We start from the raw sequence: 19,889 nt of genomic DNA, 5'->3' as shown, positions 1-19,889 counted from the left end.
TAACCTGGGGTACATTTTCTGGTTTCGTTCACCACAGGAATCATCATGGGCGGGACAGAAAATGTTAATGGACCATTGATAGGTCCATTGACCTTGGGTAGGAATTTCTGGTCTCAAGGAGGCGGGTTGGGGAACTCCCACCCTTAGTCTGCCTTATGTGGCACTCCAGACACACAGCAATGTGGTTGACTCTTGACTGCTCTCCGAAATCGCCTAGAAAACCACTCGGTTCAAGAGTATTTCAGGATGGGCAACAATTGCTAGCTTTGGCCTTCAAGGCCCACATCCTTTGAAATCATTTCTAAAACAAGACCATGTGGCCTGGCAACCCTTGACCTGGAAGCAGTGTCAACAGGAAGACAATTAAGATGAGGCGCTGTGTGGTCAAGTAGAGGTTCTGGAGGATAAAGACCCAGATGTAAACACGAAGAGAAAGCAGACAGAAACAGAGAAAAACACCAAATTGGGAGAAGAAGCAAACTCTCTGGAAGAAGTCAGTTTTTCTGTTTGGAAGAAAATGAGATAGGCGTTATATCTCTGGAGTCAATGGATAAACTGGTTAAATAAGGTCTAAAACCATGGAAAATTGTGTGATTAGCTCAGACACTAAGTGTGTGTGTGTGTGTGTCCTGTCCGATTGGTTGTTTTATGGCCACAGTGTAAACTGTTAAGTACTCACTGAATTGGTAAGTGTTACCTTGTTTAAACAGAAGAATCTGTTGCGGACAAAAGAGAAGAGGGAAAAGAGGGGTGCCATTCAACCACTTCTCATCTGGTCGTAACATTCCCATAACATTCATAACATTACGGAGATCGTAATACATTTGATCACCTTTTTAACCCGTATCCAGTTGACAATTCCAGGAAATCTCAAGTTTCTTGGTCAAATCAGTTGTGTTTTTTTTTGAGACTCCAATTTTGACTCAATGCCACTGCAATTAATCCTGATATCACAGTCATAACATTTGCAAAGGTTAGCAGTTATTACTTGCAACTAAGATGTTTTATCAACACTATCTTTGCCCTTTTCGGATCGACTTGGTCTTGCGTTTGGATTTCAATTTTACTGTTTCTGTTTTTTAATGTTTCATTTTACAATTACGTTTTTTCAGATGACACAAAACTTGGAAATGCAGTAAACCATGAGGAGGATAGTAAGAGCCTTCTGGAGACATTGACAGGCAGGTGAAATGGGCAGCCGCTTGACAAATGAAAATTAATGCAGAAAAGTGGAAGGAAGAGTGAGGAGAGGGCATATAACTGAACACCACAATTTTAATGGGGTGCTGTGAATGTGGCAGGACAAGTTGAGAAAGCTGTTTAGAACCAGGATAAGGGCCTCAGCCCTCACTGTGTCCAATTCCGGCCACCACACTTTAGAAAGGGTGCAGCGAAGATAGCACTCACGCTTCTGAGCCAGACGGTTGTGAATTCAAAGTCCACTCTAGAGACAGGAGCATAAAAATCTAGGCTCACACGCCCAATACATTACTATGGGAGGGTTGAACTTGTTGGAGGTGCTGTCCTTTGAATGACGCATTAAAACCATGGCCTGGACTGCCCACTCAGGTGAACATAAAAGATTCCAATGGCACTATTTTGCAAAGAGCATGGAGGTTCTGGTCAATCTTTATCCCACAATTAACACCACCAGAAGACTTTCTTTTCATTATGACATTGCTGTTTGTGGAAGATTGTCCTGCAGAAATTGGCTGCTGCATTTCCTGCACTCTAACAGCGACTTTGCTTCAAAGGTACCTCATTAGCCGTAAAGTGTTTGGAATGTCCTTAGGTTGTAAATGCCGCTTTATAAATGCAAGTGGCAAAACCGAGAAAAGTTAAGGAGGGATTTAATAGGGGTGTTAAAAATCAAGAAGGGTGTAGAATAGGGAAATATGTTTCGCTGGCGACTGTGCCGATACCTTAGAACACAGATTAAAGATGAATGGCAAAAGAACCTGGTGGAAACAAAAAAAGTGCTTATGTGGTGAGTTGCTATGATCTTGAATGCACAACCTGAAAGGGTGGAATAAGTAGATACAATATAACTTTCAAAAAGGAATTGTATAGGTATACTTGGAAAGGAAAATATACTGCTGCATATGGAGGGCTGTGGGGAAGCAATAGATGTTTGGGTCGAAGTGAATAGCCCTCAAAAGAGCTGGCATAAGTATGATGGACACAATGGATCCCTGTGGTGCTGTAAAATTCCATGTCGATGATTTTGCAATACACTCCAGAAGCAGAACTTTCAGTGCTTCACTTGAGTTTTGAGGGTTTAAGAGGCAGCTGATGCTCAAGATGTTAAAGTTATCTAGTTGCTTCTTTGGAGTGGCCAAATCAATATATTGTTTTAAATAACACTGAGCAGTTAATGTTGCACTTAAAGAAATTGGAAAGCTTGGTGACTCAGTGAAGCAGGCACTGTCAAAACAAGTTATCTTGTTGGCAAGATCCCAGGGCGGAACAAAACCAGATTTTAAAATGATCATTTCGCACCATAAACTGAAATGAAATAATCCAAAACAGTTTTGTTGAATCGTATAATTAATCTAGACTGCGTGTCCTTTTCCTTTTTAATGCGCTTTAAATTACTGAATTTGCAACTGTACAAAACAAATTTATTAGTTTCTTTAACCTCGATAAAACCTAGACCAAACATCAGAACAGAATTTGAAAGTCGTATGGAGACTATAATATATTTGAATGATGACTGATGGGTGGTGTTGACGCTGTCCTATTGAGCTAAAGCAGGTTGAAGTATATTGGTATTCAGATGCAAAAAAAAGGGATTTTCCATTTCTTCTCAGGTGCTCAGTCAACAAGCACACAACAAATTTTCACTTCTCAGTGATTGCTTTTTAAAATTGATAAGCATTTCTTTTTTATTCTGTTTCCTAAAAGTTGCACTCCATGAAGCTTCCAAAGATACCATCCTGGTCGCTCATGGATTCACAATTGATATATTTATTATGTTGCAATGTTTTTGAATACTTCATTCAGATTACTGTCAGCAGACATTCTAATTACCATCAGATCATGTGCAGTATATTTTTTAACTAATTTGCCTTCACAACGGTGTTTTCCTTTAAAGCATTTATTTAATGTACTGTCCGCTTTGTTCGTGGTGGTGTGGTTTTGTGCTCCCAAGAAGGGATTCTGGATTATTTCAAAGTCACATACTTAACTTGGAACTGGCCCATGTTGTTTCCCAGCTGTGTTGTACCACAGCAAACGTTTTCCATTTACAATCACAGAGTTATTATTTCCAGGGAATCTGTGGCTATTAGGATCATGATCAGACTCCCAACTTTCAAAATCACCTCAGTAGAGAAAGTCAAACCAAATTGAAAATTATCCAAAAGCTTCTCGCATTTGTTTTCTAGAACTGTTTAATTTTAAAACTAGAGAATATGAAGCCAGTACCTGACTTCATACTGGACCTAACAACTGCTATTCACTTTTGGATTAGCAATAGGAATCTTAATGCTATCTAGTACACTCAGTACTCTCCCTTGAATATATCTCTGGAATCTGTCCGTAATGTGTTAGCCCTATTCCAGTTTATTTTTAGTGTTGTAAGGGCTCATAATTCTATTTCATGGGGCAGCATGGTGGTGCAGTGGTTAGCACTGCAGCCTCACGGCGCTGAGGTCCCAGGTTCGATCCCGGCTCTGGGTCACTGTCCGTGTGGAGTTTGCACATTCTCCCCGTGTTTGCGTGGATTTCGCCTCCACAACCCAAAGATGGGCAGGGTAGATGGATTGGACATGCTAAATTTCCCCTTAATTGGAAAAATTAATTGGGTACTCTAAATTCTTCAAAAAAATAATTCTATTTCACTCTTTGAATGAAGTCTTCCTTTAATAGTACATTGGCATCATTTCAACTCTTCAAGCTAGGATTATATTGTTATTCATGAGAAGGAGAGGATGCTTTGTCACTGGGACCAAGAAGCACCATACTTATCTAGAAGCCAAAAATTTCAGTCCAAATGCTTGGGGCACAGTAAACTAGGCTATGGTGGGATTCCAGTAGGATCCTAATTGTGACATTTCTTTAGCAAAATCATTCTACTTAGCCCCTCTATTTAGTCTCCCATGACAGGTAATATCAAAGTGATCCTGAAAAAGCAGGTGATGGGAATATGGATCAGCCAGCACTGCCTTTGGTCCTCCAATAGATTCATAACTTGTCTCAAATTGATCAGATTAAAATCACAAAACTGTCCACCTTGTACACAGTAAATCTAGACAATCGTAAGAAATCAAGCTCTCCCCAAATAATCATTTAGCAGTATAGTATATGCAAGGAATTTACAGTCACAAATCTCAAAATCGGGAATAGGAAGAGCTGTAAAATTATTTTTTGTATTATATACGTATACCATATTCAGGCATACAATTCTACCCTCGATGGCTTTTATGAACTGCATTTGAAAATGATCTGTGCTGTTGCAGGAATTAGAGACTAAGATCGCCTTCATCATTTGTTCTGGATTCATTCCAAGATAAAGCCATTTGGCAAAATTCTTTGGGAAAAATTCCAACAGAATTTTTTGAACATAATTATTGTCCTCTTAGATGTTCCCAGAGAACATAATGAACGGTAAATTATGGTGGCCATGGGTCCAGTTTATATCTGACATTTGTGGTTACTCTTCCCTTACCCAAACATAGATATTTGACTAAAACATTTCCTGAGATGACCCATAATAGGGATGCAGTTTGTGGTATAAATACTTTAAGAGGAAAAAAACCACAATTATTCAAAAGTTGTCCATCAAGATCTGCAACTTTTGAGAAAAAGAGTCTCTGTTTTGGGTGTGGAAGAAGATGCTGCGTGTAAAATGCTCTCTACCTTTGTCCTTTACTGACGTTGACTGTAGTCCTCACATTCTGTGTCTTCATTATAGTTTATGGTAAAATCCGAGTTGGCCAGGGTTTAAAGTCCTAGATGAACTGATAAATTGAGAGGCAGCTAGAACATAAGAACTAGGAGCAGGAGTAGGCCATCTGGCCCCTCGAGCCTGCTCCACCATTCAATGAGATCATGGCTGATCTTTTGTGGACTCAGCTCCACTTTCCGGCCCGAACACCATAACCCTTAATCCCTTTATTCTTCAAAAAACTATCTATCTTTATCTTAAAAACATTTAATGAATGAGCCTCTACTGCTTCACTGGGCAAGGAATTCCATAGATTCACAACCCTTTGGGTGAAGAAGTTCCTCCTAAACTCAGTCCTAAATCTACTTCCCCTTATTTTGAGGCTATGCCCCCTAGTTCTGCTTTCACCCGCCAGTGGAAACAACCTGCCCGCATCTATCCTATCTATTCCCTTCATAATTTTATATGTTTCTATAAGATCCCCCCTCATCCTTCTAAATTCCAACGAGTACAGTCCCAGTCTACTCAACCTCTCCTCGTAATCCAACCCCTTCAGCTCTGGGATTAACCTAGTGAATCTCCTCTGCACACCCTCCAGTGCCAGTATGTCCTTTCTCAAGTAAGGAGACCAAAACTGAACACAATACTCCAGGTGTGGCCTCACTAACACCTTATACAATTGCAGCAGAACCTCCCTAGTCTTAAACTCCATCCCTCTAGCAATGAAGGACAAAATTCCATTTGCCTTCTTAATCACCTGTTGCACCTGAAAACCAACTTTTTACGACTCATGCACTAGCACACCCAGGTCTCTCTGCACAGCAGCATGTTTTAATATTTTATCATTTAAATAATAATCCCTTTTGCTGTTATTCCTACCAAAATGGATAACCTCACATTTGTCAACATTGTATTCCATCTGCCAGACCCTAGCCCATTCACTTAGCCTATCCAAATCCCTCTGCAGACTTCCAGTATCCTCTGCACTTTTTGCTTTACCACTTATCTTAGTGTCGTCTGCAAACTTGGACACATTGCCCTTGGTCCCCAACTCCAAATAATCTATGTAAATTGTGAACAGTTGGTGGGCCCAACACTGATCCCTGAGGGACACCACTAGCTACTGATTGCCAACCAGAAAAACACCCATTAATCCCCACTCTTTGCTTTCTATTAATTAACCAATCCTCTATCCATGCTATTACTTTCCCCTTAATGCCATGCATCTTTATCTTATGCAACAACCTTTTGTGTGGCACCTTGTCAAAGGCTTTCTGGAAATCCAGATATACCACATCCATTGGCTCCCCGTTATCTAACGCACTGTTAATGTCCTCAAAAAATTCCACTAAATTAGTTAGGCACGACCTGCCCTTTATGAACCCATGCTGCGTCTGTCCAATGGAACAATTTCCATCCAGATGCCTCGCTATTTCTTCCTTGATGATAGATTCCAGCATCTTCCCTACTACCAAAGTTAAGCTCACTGGCCTATAATTACCCGCTTTCTGCCTACCTCCTTTTTTAAACAGTGGTGTCACGTTTGCTAATTTCCAATCCGCCGGGACCACCCCAGAGTCTAGTGAATTTTGGTAAATTATCACTAGTGCATTTGCAATTTCCCTAGCCATCTCTTTTAGCACTCTGGGATGCATTCCATCAGGTCCAGGAGACTTGTCTACCTTTAGCTCCATTAGCTTGACCATCACTACCTCCTTGGTGATAACAATCCTCTCAAGGTCCTCACCTGTCATAGCCTCATTTCCATCAGTCGCTGGCATGTTATTTGTGTCTTCCACTGTGAAGACCGACCCAAAAAACCTGTTCAGTTCCTCAGCCATTTCCTCATCTCCCATTACTAAATCTCCCTTCTCATCCTCTAAAGGACCAATATTTACCTTAGCCACTCTTTATTGTTTTATATATTTGTAGAAACTTTTACTATCTGTTTTTATATTCTGAGCAAGTTTACTCTCATAATCTATCTTACTCTTCTTTATAGCTTTTTTAGTAGCTTTCTGTTGCCCCCAAAAGATTTCCCAGTCCTCTAGTCTCCCACTGATCTTTGCTACTTTGTATGTTTTTTCCTTCAATTTGATACTCTCCCTTATTTCCTTAGATATCCACGGTCAATTTTCCCTCTTTTTACCGCCCTTCCTTTTTGTTGGTATAAACCTTTGCTGAGCACTGTGAAAAATCACTTGGAAGGTTCTCCACTGTTTCTCAACTGTTTCACTATAAAGTCTTTGCTCCCAGTCTACCTTAGCTAGTTCTTCTCTCATCCCATTGTAATCTCCTTTGTTTAAGCACAAAACTCTAGTGCTTGATTTTACCTTCTCACCCTCCATCTGTATTTTAAATTCCACCATATTGTGATCGCTCCTTCCGAGAGGATCCTTAACTATGAGATCCTGAATCAATCCTGTCTCATTACACAGGACCAGATCTAGGACCGCTTGTTCCCTCGTAGGTTCCATTACATACTGTTCTAGGAAACTATCGCGGATACATTCTATAAATTCCTCCTCAAGGCTGCCTTGACCGACCTGGTTAAACCAATCGACATGTAGATTAAAATCCCCCATGATAACTGCTGTACCATTTCTACATGCATCTGTTATTTCTTTGTTTATTGCCTGCCCCACCATAATGTTACTATTTGGTGGCCTATAGATTACTCCTATCAGTGACTTTTTCACCTTACTATTCCTGATTTCCACCCAAATGGATTTAACCTTATCCTCCATAGTACCAATGTCATCCCTTACTGTTGCCCGGATGTCATCCTTAAATAACAGAGCTACACCACCTCCCTTACCATCCACTCTGTCCTTCCGAAAGGTTTGATACCCTCGGATATTTAACTCCCAGTCGTGACCATCCTTTAACCATGTTTCAGTAATGGCCACTAAATCATAGTCATTCACGATGATTTGCGCCATCAACTCATTTACCTTATTCCGAATACTACGAGCATTCAGGTAAAGTACACTTATGTTGGCTTTTTTACCTCTGTTCTGAATCTTAACACCTCGATCAGTAACCTCTCCCAAGTTATATTTCCTCTTAACCTTTCTCCTAATTTTCCTTGTCGTCGAACCCATATCTTCCTGTAACAACCTGCCGCGTCGCTTACCATTAATGTTTTCACTTCCCGTTTTATTTATTTTAGTATTCCTGGTCCTATTCACTGAGCTCCCCTCAGTCACTGTACCTTGTACTGTCGCCCTTTTTGATTTTTGACTATGGCTTCTCTGCTTTACACTTTCCCCCTTACTGCCTTTTATTTCTGTCCCTGTTTTACTATCTTCCAACTTCCTGCATCAGTTCCCATCCCCCTGCCACATTAGTTTAAACTCTCCCCAACAGCTCTGGCAAACACCCCCCCAAGGACATTGGTTCCAGTCCTGCCCAGGTGCAGACCATCCGGTTTGTACTGGTCCCACCTCCCCCAGAACCGGTTCCAATGTCCCAGGAATTTGAATCCCTCCCTCTTGCACCATCTCTCAAGCCACGTATTCATCCTCTCTATCCTGACATTCCTACTCTGACTAGCTCGTGGCACTGGTAGCAATCCTGAGATTACTACCTTTGAGGTCCTACTTTTTAGTTTAACTCCTAGCTCCCTAAATTCAGCTTGTAGGACCTCATCCCGTTTTTTACCTATATCGTTGGTGCCTATGTGCACCACGACAGCTGGCTGTTCACCCTCCCCCCCGCCCCAGAATGTCCTGCAGCCGCTCCGAGACATCCTTGACCCTTGCACCAGGGAGGCAACATACCATCCTGGGGTCTCAATTGCGTCCGCAGAACCGCCTGTCTATTCCCCTTACAATTGAGTCCCCTATCACTATAGCTCTGCCATTCTTCTTCCTGCCCAGCTGCGCTGCAGAGCCAGCCACGGTGCCATGAACTTGGCTGCTGCTGCCTTCCCCTGGTGAGCCATCTCCCTCAACAGTATCCAAAGCGGTATATCTGTTTTGCAGGGAGATGACAGCAGAGGACATCTGCACTGCATTTCTACTCTTGCTCTGTCTTTTGGTCACCCATTTACTATCTCCCTCAGTACCTTTCACCTGCGGTGTGACCAACTCGCTAAACGTGCTATCCACGGCGTCCTCAGCATCGCGGATGCTCCAAAGTGAGTCCATCCGCAGCTCCAGAGCCGTCAAGCGGTCTAACAGGTACTGCAACTGAACACACTTCTTGCACGTGAAGGAGCCAGGGACAGTGGACATGTCCCTGAGCTCCCACATCGCACACGAGGAGCATTTCACGGGTCTGAGATCTCCTGCCATGTCTTAAACCTTCGGTTAACTTCAACAATTTCAATTTCCCCCAAAAAAAATTTAAATAAATAAATAAACAACGAAGAAAAAAATAAATAAAATATACCAATGAAAGGAAACAGAAAAACAGAAACACTACTTACCAGTCACAAAAAGCACTTCCTCCCCACCCAGCTTTGAACTCTCCCCTCGATTCAAATTCCCAAACTCACTCTTTGCTGTCTCACTCCTGGCTGTCTTCTCTGTCTCACTGGGAGAACTCACTGGGAGTGAGTTTACAAGTGGCTCTTTTTAAACTGTCCTGAATTGACTCCCCTCCCCCACCTGCATTTAGATCAAAGTAGATTAAAGTGACTGACACTTAACTGCCAACCAGTTATGTGAGTGGGTGGGCAGCCCTTGTTAACCTACACTGCACAATACTAGCTTAATTTAAATTAATTTAAACTCCTGAAATTTAAAAGGATCTGCCTTACTGATTCAATTCAATTCAATTCAATTCCCACCTCAATTCAAATTCCCAAACTCACTCTTAGCTGTGTCTCACTCCTGGCTCTGTCTTCTCTCTGGCTCACTGGAAGAACTCACTGGGAGTGAGTTTACAAGTGGCTCTTTTTATACATTTCTGGTAAATGGTAGGTTATGAAATACAGCAGCTGACAAGAACTGACTTTGACCTGGAAGGAGAGATTTTGTTGATCTAACAATAGGCAATTCTCTTAGAATACTATTGCGCTACAGATACCCATCTCAAAGGAAGTGATACACAACCATCAGACCCGAGTTCAGCCAGTAACTGTGATTTGCATTGAGGCCCACGTCACAGTTAAGGGATTTTTCACGTTGAAATGCTTGCTTTCATCTAACATTTTTAAAAATCCATTCTAAAAGGTTAAACATGTCCACGTTATCCAATTAAGTTGGAGTTCTTCCACATTGTTATAGACTCCAAATAACCTACTCCTGTAGGTTGTGTTGTATCTTTTACTTTAAAGAACTCAGAAATGCAGTTGCATCCTGTGTTGGGTAAAACCAAAGATATTTTGGATAATCGTTGGTACAAGAGTGATAATATAAAAGCATGTTGAGGCTCTTTAACCCAGCCACTGTATTACCATATAATTTCCAAGTTTCCTCACCACATCAGGGAAAGCAGATGTGATGACAACCCACATGAGCCGATTTCAACTCCAATATTTAAAGGGACACTCCAACCTTACAATTTGGTGGATTTTGGAGTTGGGAACACAACAGAGAGCATTAGCAGAATAGAATCCACATGTTCAAAAATTGTACCTTGTTATATTGGCATTGTCCTGAATGTGATACTGATGGCTGTAAGAACCCTTGTAATGTACAAAAGGAAGAAGACTTTGTTGCGAGGCGGTAGATTTAAAACTGAGATGAGGAGGCACTACTTCTCACAGAGGGTGGTGAATTTGTGGATCTCGCTGCCCCATATTGTGGTGGAGTCCAAATCATTAAATGGTTAAGAGGGAGATAAATATATTTCTGACAGAAAATGGGTTAAAAGGATATGAGGAACAGGTAGGGAGGTGGCTTTGAGATCAGGAAGCGAACAGCCATGATCTGACTGAATGGTGGAGCAGGCTCGAAGGGCTGAATTGCTTACTTCTGCTCCTAATTCCTATGTTCCTATGATTGCGGGCAAAACAAAGAAAGCTAAACTGGAAGTTTTCCGCGAGGTCAGCAGCAGGAACCAAGTGCCATGCTCATGGATTCATTGTTGCTAGTGGTTAATGAAGTCAGGGAAGGTGAGTGCATGGACAAATGCACCTACACCCTGACACACAGTGGTAGCAGTGTCTATCATCGATAAGATGCACTGTAACAACTCAGCAAGCCTCCTTTGATAGCACCATCCAAATCCGTGACTTCTGCTAGCTAGAAGGACAAGGTTAGCAGGTGTATGGTAAGTTCCCCTCCAGGTCTCACACCATCGTGACTTGAACATATATCCCTGTTCCTTCAATATCGCTGGGTCAATATCCTGAAGCTCCCTCACTAACAGCACTGTGGGTGTACCTACACCACATGGGCTACAGCGGTTCGAGAAGGCAGCTCACCACCACCTTTTTTTAACAAACATTTTATTTAGGCATTTATGGTTTTATATCACCACCACCTTCTCAAGGGTGATTAGGGATGGGAAATAAATGCTGGCCTAGCCAGCAACATCCATATTCCATGAAAAAAATAAAGCAATTGTAAGTTTCACCATTCACCCCTTAGCCTGCCTTCTCGGGCCAAGTCCAGCACACCACACCTCACAGCAGCTTGACCTCCATCTATATGCACTTCCTCACATCCCAATTTGTCCATCCATCACTGATATTCTCATTTTTCAATTTCATGCCTCTTTCATCGTTGCCCTCAACAAATGCTCTCCATCCATTTAGCACATGCTATTATTCCCACTCATCTGTCTCTATCCCTTTGTGGTGGAAAGAGATCACAGGACATGAGGCAGACAACCGGAAGTGGCCCTCCAGCCATCTCTCAATGTGCTTGGCTGTCAGTGATGGGGAGCTGGGGACTCTGCATGACCTGCTCACAAAATTAAATATCAGGCAGCCACAGGGCATTGAACATTCACTCATGTCGATGTGATGTGAGTTGTGAATGAAATATGATCACTTAAATGTTCTTACCTTGATGATTCTAAATTCTGCCTTTTACCGCCCACCCCCAAAAGAACCTTCCTTTGACCATCCCAAAAGAGGGCGTTGATTACTCCTCAGGGGAAGTCCCTCATTCTGAGGGTGTCCCATCACAGGACTCACGCAGACCATCCATCAGCTCAGACACTCACTCTTCAGTTGGACTGTTGAGGAAGATGGGTGGGTTTTCACTTGAGGACTGACACGTCACAAATGAGTAAAAGCAGATGGTAAACACAGAGACAGCAATGGAACATCCACATTGGAAGCACAGGATGTTCCAACTCCACTCGGCTGGAAGCAGGTATTGAATCTCGGGCTATCACTGAAGATGGTATTTCTGGAGCAGCAGCAGGGAATGTACAATGTGCTGGCAGCCACACGATGTGTGCTTGCAGAGAAATTGGAGGAGTCCACTTCACGAATGTTGCAGCCATTTGCAATGACGTCTTTGCCATGGAAAGATGGGGCATGGAGCATCAAATGCAGCAGTCAAAAGTGTGTATACAAGCTTCAGCAATGGCTTGCAAGCTATGAATTACACCTTAATTAGGGTAAATGAAATCCTAACCTTGGCCTTTCATTGTCCCACTGATCTGCAGCAATGTGTACTCCAGCTCCTAGCTAGCAGGGAAGACTCATGAGCATGATGATCTTGAAGGGGGACATGGAAGTGAAGATTTGGCTGAAATTGCCAATCGTGAACCCCCATCCCCCAGTCAGTACACCACATGTTACCTCATGGCCTGATGGCAGAATCTGTCCCTGCGCAGGTAGAGCAGTCTTTGCCAGGGGTGTCATGGGCTCTGAAGCCAAGCGAACATCAGCCAAGAGCATCTCAGGAGGCAGGGATCTGAGCTGCATGCCTCCACCTCTGTTGAAGCCAAAGGAATTGCACCATGTGGAAGTGCTGGGAGGAAGAAGAATAAAGATTTGCAGTTGCAGTAAAATATGCATGTGTGTGGGTTAAACAATGTTAAAATGTCAAGTTTCTGTATTTATTTTTGAGCCACATAATTAATATTTGTTTCCACTACTTTCCCATGATGCTGGCTGGCAAGTGGCTTTTTCACTTGTAATGAAGGGTTACACAGTAATTGACTTCGAGCACTGGGGATTCTGTAAAAGTGATACTTGGTTGTCAGAATTGCTTTCTGTTGGTGGAATGTATGGATGTGCTTAGCCGCCTGTCTTTACCAGAGAGTGTAGCACCTCCCCCAGTACCACAGGACTTTGTTACACGACTTCCGGTTGCGGCTATGCCTAATTAGATCGCATGTTCGGCAACTCCCGCTGGGAACCTTTGGGCTCTTCAGAGGGATCCCAATGGCAATTGTTCGACGGCTTCCAGTGTGGGAAGGTGACAGCAAGGTCCCCCCGACATTATATGGATTGGACCAGAAGTGGAGCGGTTAAAAAAATGATCCTGGTGCAGCGAAAGGTGCGAGGGAGGAAAAGCAAGATGGCGGCGGGTGGCGACCAAGCAGCGTGGGCGCAGTGGTCGCAGAAGCAGCAGGAGTTTCTTAAACGCTGCTTTGAGGAGCTGAGGACAGAAATGCTGGCGCCAATGAAGGCGGCGATTGAGAAGCTTGTGGAGACCCAGAAGGCCCAAGGGGCGGAGATCCGGGAGGTGCGGCAAAAAGCCTCGGAGAACGAGGACGAGATCTTGGGCCTGGCGGTGGAGGCGCACGAGGCGCTGCACAAGAGGTGGGCGGAAAAATTCGAGGACCTGGAGAATAGGTCGAGGAGGAAGAATCTTTGGATACTGGGTCTCCCTGAAGGAGTGGAGGGGCCCGATGCCGGGGCACAAATGAGAACGATGCTCAATTCGCTGATGGGCGCGGGAGCTTTCCCGAGGCCCCTGGAGCTGGATGGGGCTCATCGGGTCCTGGCAAGGAGACCCAAAGCCAACAAGCCGCCAAGGGCTGTAGTGGTGAGGTTCCACCACTTTATGGACAGAGAGTGTGTCCTGAGATGGACCAAAAAAGAGCGGAGCAGCAGGTGGGAGAACACGGAGATCCGAATTTACCAGGACTGGAGTGCGGAGGTGGCTAAGAAGAGGGCTGGTTTCAACTGGACTACGGCGGTGCTCCATCGGAAGGGGGTGAAGTTCGGGATGCTGCAGCCAGCGCGATTGTGGGCCACGTTCCAAGATCGGCACCGCTATATTGAAACGCCTGTTGAGGCATGGAACTTTATCCAGACTGAAAAGTTGGACTCAAATTGAGGGTTTGTCGTGGGGGGATGTTTACTGTGTTTACTGCGTTTGGGGAATGTTCTTTTTGTTTGAGTGCTGGGTGGGGATGGGTGAATGGATTTAATGTGGGGGCTGTGGGAGAGTGTGGGCATCGGTGTTGGAGGGGCAGGGCCCCACGGAGGAAGAGGGGGGGGTGGAGGCCCGGGGATGGGGAGTTGGGGTAAGGCCGCAAAAAAGAGCTGTGCCAGAGGGGGCGGGGCCGGCTCAGGAAAGCGCGGGCGTTTTCCAGTGTTAGGGAAAGATGAGGGCGGGGCCGGGGGGGGGGGGGAAGGGCGGTGCTGGAGTGGAGCGCACACTGACTGCCAAGGGGTGGGGGGATTCTCACACTGGGGGCTCGATGGAATGGCGGGAGAGGCCGGGGTCAGCTGACTTACGGGAGTGTCATGGGGGGAGCAAAATGGCGAGATGAGGATCTAGCGGGGGGGGGGGGGGCGGGGAACTGGGTTGCTGCTGCATTGGCCAAAGGGGAGCTGAGTGTAGGAGAGGTAGTCGGGGCGGGGGTCCGCCGCCTGGGGGACTGGAGGGAGCGGGAGGCGCAGGCACGTGTCTGGCCTAGAAAAGGAGGTGGCTAGTCGGCAGGGGCGGGGGCGAGTAGCCCCCTGATCCGTCTGATAACTTGGAATGTGAGGGGCCTGAACGGGCCGGTCAAGAGGGCCCGGGTGTTCGCGCACTTAAAGGGACTGAAGGCAGACGTGGCTATGCTCCAGGAGACACATCTGAAGGTGGCAGATCAGGTTAGGCTAAGAAAGGGATGGGTAGGGCAGGTCTTTCATTCAGGGCTGGATGCGAAGAACAGAGGGGTTGCAATACTGGTGGGGAAGCGGGTGTCGTTCGAGGCACTGAATATTGTAATGGATAATGGAGGTCGATATGTGATGGTGTTGCAGGGGGTGCGGGTGGTACTGGTGAACGTATATGCCCCGAATTGGGATGATGCCGGATTTATGAAATGCATGCTGGGTCGGATTCCGGATCTGGAGGTAGGAAGCTTCATACGGTGCTGGACCCAGCACTGGACAGTTCTAGGTCCAGGACGGGTAAGAGGCCGGCTGCGGCCAAGGTGCTCGGGGGTTTATGGACCAGATGGGGGGAGTGGATCCATGGAGGTTTGCCGGGCTGCTGGCCAGGGAATTTTCCTTATTTTCCCACATCCATAGAGCCTACTCCCGGATAGATTTTTTTGTTTTGAGTAGGTCGCTAATCCCGAAAGTGAAGGGAACGGAATATTCGGCCATAGCCATCTCGGACCACACCCCGCATTGGGTGGAGCTGGAGTTGGGGGAGGAGAGAACAAAAGAACAAAGAACAAAGAAATGTACAGCACAGGAACAGGCCCTTCGGCCCTCCAAGCCCGTGCCGACCATGCTGCCCGACTAAACTACAATCTTCTACACTTCCTGGGTCCGTATCCCTCTATTCCCATCCTATTCATGTATTTGTCAAGATGCCCCTTAAATGTCATTATCATCCCTGCTTCCACCACCTCCTCCAGCAGCGAGTTCCAGGCACCCACTACCCTCTGCGTAAAAAACTTGCCTCGTACATCTACTCTAAACCTTGCCCCTCTCACCTTAAACCTATGCCCCTAGTAATTGACCCCTCTACCCCGGGGAAAAGCCTCTGACTATCCACTCTGTCTATGCCCCTCATAATTTTGTAGACCTCTATCAGGTCGCCCCTCAACCTCCTTCGTTCCAGTGAGAACAAACCCGAGTTTATTCAACCGCTCCTCATAGCTAATGCCCTCTATACCAGGCAACATTCTGGTAAATCTCTTCTGCACCCTCTCTAAAGCCTCCACATCCTTCTGGTAGTGTGGCGACCAGAATTGAACACGATACTCCAAGTGTGGCCTAACTAAGGTTCTATACAGCTGCAACATGACTTGCCAATTCCTATACTCAATGCCCCGGCCAATGAAGGCAAGCATGCCGTATGCCTTCTTGACTACCTTCTCCGCCTGTGTTGCCCCTTTCAGTGACCTGTGGACCTGTACTAGATCTCTTTGACTTTCAATACTCTTGAGGGTTCTACCATTCACTGTAGATTCCCTACCTGCATTAGACCTTCCAAAATGCATTACCTCACATTTGTCCGGATTAAACTCCATCTGCCATCTCTCCGCCCAAGTCTCCAAACAATCTAAATCCTGCTGTATCCTCTGACAGTCCTCATCGCTATCCACAATTCCACCAACCTTTATGTCGTCAGCAAACTTACTAATCAGACCAGTTACATTCTCCTCCAAATCATTTATATATACTACAAACAGCAAAGGTCCCAGCCTGATCCCTGTGGAACACCACTGGTCACAGCCCTCCAATTAGAAAAGCATCCTTCCATTGCTACTCTCTGCCTTCTATGACCTAGCCAGTTCTGTATCCACCTTGCCAGCTCACCCCTGATCCCATGTGACGTCACCTTTTGTACTAGTCTACCATGAGGGACCTTGTCAAAGGACTTACTGAAGTCCATATAGACAACATCCACTGCCCTACCTGCATCAATCATCTTAGTGACCTCCTCGAAAAACTCTATCAAGTTAGTGAGACACGACCTCTCCTTCACAAAACCATGCTGCCTCTCACTAATACGTCCATTTGCTTCCAAATGGGCGTAGATCCTGTCTCGAAGAATTCTCTCCAGTAATCCAGTCCAGTCCGGACAAATGTGAGGTAATGCATTTTGGAAGATCTAATGCAGGTAGGGAATATACAGTGAATGGTAGAACCCTCAGGAGTATTGAAAGTCAAAGAGATCTAGGAGTACAGGTCCGCAGGTCATTGAAAGGGGCAACACAGGTGGAGAAGGTAGTCAAGAAGGCATACGGCATGCTTGCCTTCATTGGCCGGGGCATTGAGTATAAGAATTGGCAAGTCATGTTGCAGCTGTATAGAACCTTAGTTAGGCCACACTTGGAGTATAGTGTTCAATTCTGGTCGCCACACTACCAGAAGGATGTGGAGGCTTTAGAGAGGGTGCAGAAGAGATTTACCAGGATGTTGCCTGGTATGGAGGGCATTAGCTATGAGGAGCGGTTGAATAAACTCGGTTTGTTCTCACTGGAACGAAGGAGGTTGAGGGGAGACCTGATAGAGGTATACAAAATTATGAGGGGCATAGACAGAGTGGATAGTCAGAGGCTTTTCCCCAGGGTAGAGGGGTCAATTACTATGGGGCATAGGTTTAAGGTGAGAGGGGCAAGGTTTAGAGTAGATGTACGAGGCAAGTTTTTTACGCAGAGGGTAGTGGGTGCCTGGAACCCGCTACCGGAGGAGGTAGTGGAAGCAGGGACAATAGGGACATTTAAGGGGCATCTTGACAAATACATGAAAAGGATGGGAATAGAGGGATACGGACCCAGGAAGTGTAGAAGATTGTAGTTTAGTCGGGCAGCATGGTCGACACGGGCTTGGAGGGCCGAAGGGCCTGTTCCTGTGCTGTACATTTCTTTGTTCTTTGTTTAATTTCCCTACCACTAAAGTAAGGCTCACCGGCCTGTAGTTCCCTGGATTATCCTTGCTACCCTTCTTAAACAGAGGAACAACATTGGCTATTCTCCAGTCCTCCGGGACATCCCCTGAAGACAGTGAGGATCCAAAGATTTCTGTCAAGGCCTCAGCAATTTCCTCTCAAGCCTCCTTCAGTATTCTGGGGTAGATCCCATCAGGCCCTGGGGACTTATCTACCTTAATATTTTTTAAGACACCCAACACCTCGTCCATTTGGATCTCAATGTGACCCAGGCTATCTACACACCCTTCTCCAGACTCAACATCTACCAATTTCTTCTCTTTGGTGAATACTGATGCAAAGTATTCATTTAGTACCTCGCCCATTTCCTCTGGCTCCACACATAGATTCCCTTCCCTGTCCTTCAGTGGGCCAACCCTTTCCCTGGCTACCCTCTTGCTTTTTATGTACGTGTAAAAAGCCTTGGGATTTTCCTTAACCCTATTTGCCAATGACTTTTCGTGACCCCTTCTAGCCCTCCTGACTCCTTGCTTAAGTTCCTTCCTACTTTCCTTATATTCCACGCAGGCTTCGTCTGTTCCCAGCCTTTTAGCCCTGACAAATGCCTCCTTTTTCTTTTTGACGAGGCCTACAATATCTCTCGTTATCCAAGGTTCCCGAAAATTGCCGTATTTATCCTTCTTCCTCACAGGAACATGCCGGTCCTGAATTCCTTTCAACTGACACTTGAAAGCCTCCCACATGTCAGATGTTGATTTGCCCTCAAACATCCGCCCCCAATCTATGTTCTTCAGTTCCCGCCTAATATTGTTATAATTAGCCTTCCCCCAATTTAGCACATTCATCCTCGGACCACTCTTATCCTTGTCCACCAGTACTTTAAAACTTACTGAATTGTGGTCACTGTTACGGAAATGCTCCCCTACTGAAACATCTACCACCTGGCCGGGCTCATTCCCCAATACCAGGTCCAGTACCGCCCCTTCCCTAGTTGGACTGTCTACATATTGTTTTAAGAAGCCCTCCTGGATGCTCCTTACAAACTCCGCCCCGTCTAAGCCCCTGGCACTAAGTGAGTCCCAGTCAATATTGGGGAAGTTGAAGTCTCCCATCACCACAACCCTGTTGTTTTTACTCTTTTCCAAAATCTGTCTACCTATCTGCTCCTCTATCTCCCGCTGGCTGTTGGGAGGCCTGTAGTAAACCCCCAACATTGTGACTGCACCCTTCTTATTCCTGATCTCTACCCATATAGCCTCACTGCCCTCTGAGGTGTCCTCCCGCAGTACAGCTGTGATATTCTCCCGAACCAGTAGTGCAACTCCGCCTCCCCTTTTACATCCCCCTCTATCCTGCCTGAAACATCTAAATCCTGGAACGTTTAGCTGCCAATCCTGCCCTTCCCTCAACCAGGTCTCTGTAATGGCAACAACATCATAGTTCCAAGTACTAATCCAAGCTCTAAGTTCATCTGCCTTACCCGTAATACTTCTTGCATTAAAACATATGCACTTCAGGCCACCAGACCCGCTGTGTTCAGCAACTTCTCCCTGTCTGCTCTGCCTCAGAGCCCCACTGTCCCTATTCCCTAGTTCTCCCTCAATGCTCTCACCTTCTGACCTATTGCTCCCGTGCCCACCCCCCTGCCATACTAGTTTAAACCTTCGCGTGTGACACTAGCAAACCTCGCGGCCAGGATATTTATGCGTCTCCGGTTTAGATGCCACCCGTCCTTATAAGGGTCACACCTGCCCCGGAAGAGCTCCCAGTGGTCCAGATAACGGAAACCCTCCCTCCTACACCAGCTGTTTAGCCACGTGTTTAGCTGCTCTATCTTCCTATTTCTAGCCTCACTGGCACGTGGCACAGGGAATAATCCCGAGATTACAACCCTAGAGGTCCTGTCTTTTAACTTTCTGCCTAGCTCCCCGAACTCCTGCTGCAGGACCTCATGCCCCTTCCTGCCTATGTCATTAGTACCAATATGTACAACGACCTCTGCCTGTTTGCCCTCCCCCTTCAGGATGCCCTGTACACATTCGGAGACATCCTGGACCCTGGCACCAGGGAGGCAACATACCATCCTGGAGTCTCTTTCACGTCCACAGAAGCGCCTATCTGTGCCCCTGACTATAGAGTCCCCTATTACTATTGCTCTTCTGCGCTTTGACCCTCCCTTCTGAACATCAGAGCCAGCCGTGGTGCCACTGCTCTGGCTGCTGCTGTTTTCCCCTGATAGGCTATCCCCCCCGACAGTATCCAAAGGGGTATACCTGTTCGAGAGGGGGACAACCACAGGG

At 45.7% G+C, this 19,889-nt stretch overlaps 2 protein-coding genes across 4 annotated transcripts in view; one reads left to right on the top strand and one right to left on the bottom strand.

Moving 5' to 3' along the window:
- The window catches only part of LOC140398415 (uncharacterized), a 175,391-nt gene that overhangs the window by 65,343 nt on the left and 90,159 nt on the right, over window positions 1–19,889 (bottom strand). The window lies entirely within an intron of this gene.
- LOC140398416 (phosphoethanolamine/phosphocholine phosphatase-like) overlaps window positions 1–19,889 on the top strand; it is an 84,237-nt gene that overhangs the window by 7,454 nt on the left and 56,894 nt on the right. Inside the window, exon 2 of one of the 2 annotated variants that reach the window (XM_072487080.1) lies at window positions 1,113–1,181. The exons of the other annotated variant lie outside the window; for it this stretch is intronic. The gene's annotated coding sequence lies outside the window, so the exon portion shown is untranslated. The remainder of the gene's footprint in view (window positions 1–1,112; window positions 1,182–19,889) is intronic. 2 annotated transcript variants of the gene reach the window in all.

The sequence above is a fragment of the Scyliorhinus torazame genome, chromosome 21 (genome assembly GCF_047496885.1).
Source record: "Scyliorhinus torazame isolate Kashiwa2021f chromosome 21, sScyTor2.1, whole genome shotgun sequence".
In the NCBI taxonomy this organism is placed as follows: domain Eukaryota; kingdom Metazoa; phylum Chordata; class Chondrichthyes; order Carcharhiniformes; family Scyliorhinidae; genus Scyliorhinus; species Scyliorhinus torazame.
Note: the sequence above shows the minus strand (reverse complement) of the source record. Positions and strands in the feature narration are given on the sequence as shown.